The 745-nt window shown below is 65.5% G+C and overlaps 1 protein-coding gene across 1 annotated transcript in view; it reads left to right on the forward strand.

Annotated features, from left to right (window-relative positions):
* TXNDC17 (thioredoxin domain containing 17) overlaps positions 1–745 on the forward strand; it is a 4,147-nt gene that overhangs the window by 856 nt on the left and 2,546 nt on the right. The gene's annotated exons all lie outside the window — the stretch shown is intronic.

Consider the following 745-nt stretch of genomic DNA (forward strand, 5'->3'; position numbering starts at 1 on the left):
GTTGGGCATGGGCAGTGTTGGGCATGGCCGGGTTGGGCATGGCCGGGTTGAGCATGGCCCGGGTTGGGCATGGCCCGTGTTGGGCATGGCCGGGTTGGGCATGGGCAGTGCTGGGCATGGCCGTGTTGGGCATGGCAGTGTTGGGCATGGGCAGTGTTGGGCATTGGCAGTGTTGGGCATGGCCATGTTGGGCATGGCCGTGTTGGGCATGGCCGTGTTGGGCATGGCCGTGTTGGGCATGGCCGTGTTGGGCATGGGCAGTGTTGGGCATGGCCGTGTTGGGCATGGGCCGTGCTGGGCATTGGCCGTATTGGGCATGGGCAGTGTTGGGCATGGGATGTGCTGGGCATGGCCCGTGTTGGGCATGGCCCGTGCTGGACATGGCCCGTGCTGGGCATTGGCCGTGTTGGGCATGGCCGTGTTGGGCATGGCCGTGTTGGGCACGGGCAGTGTTGGGCATGGCTGGGTTGGGCATGGGCAGTGTTGGGCATGGCAGTGTTGGGCATGGGCAGTGTTGGGCATGGCCGGGTTGGGCATGGGCAGTGTTGGGCATGGCTGGGTTGGGCATGACTGGGTTGGGCATGGGCAGTGTTGGGCATGGCCGTGCTGGGCATGGGCCATGTTGGGCATGGGCAGTGTTGGGCATGGCTGGGTTGGCCATGGCCAGTGTTGGCCATGGGCAGTGTTGGGCATGGGCAGTGTTGGGCATGGGCCGTGTTTGGCATGGGCAGTGTTGGGCATGGGC

Source organism: Malurus melanocephalus, unplaced genomic scaffold (assembly GCF_030028575.1).
Source record: "Malurus melanocephalus ecotype Western Australia unplaced genomic scaffold, MMel_1.1 scaffold_853, whole genome shotgun sequence".
Taxonomy (NCBI): Eukaryota; Metazoa; Chordata; class Aves; order Passeriformes; family Maluridae; genus Malurus; species Malurus melanocephalus.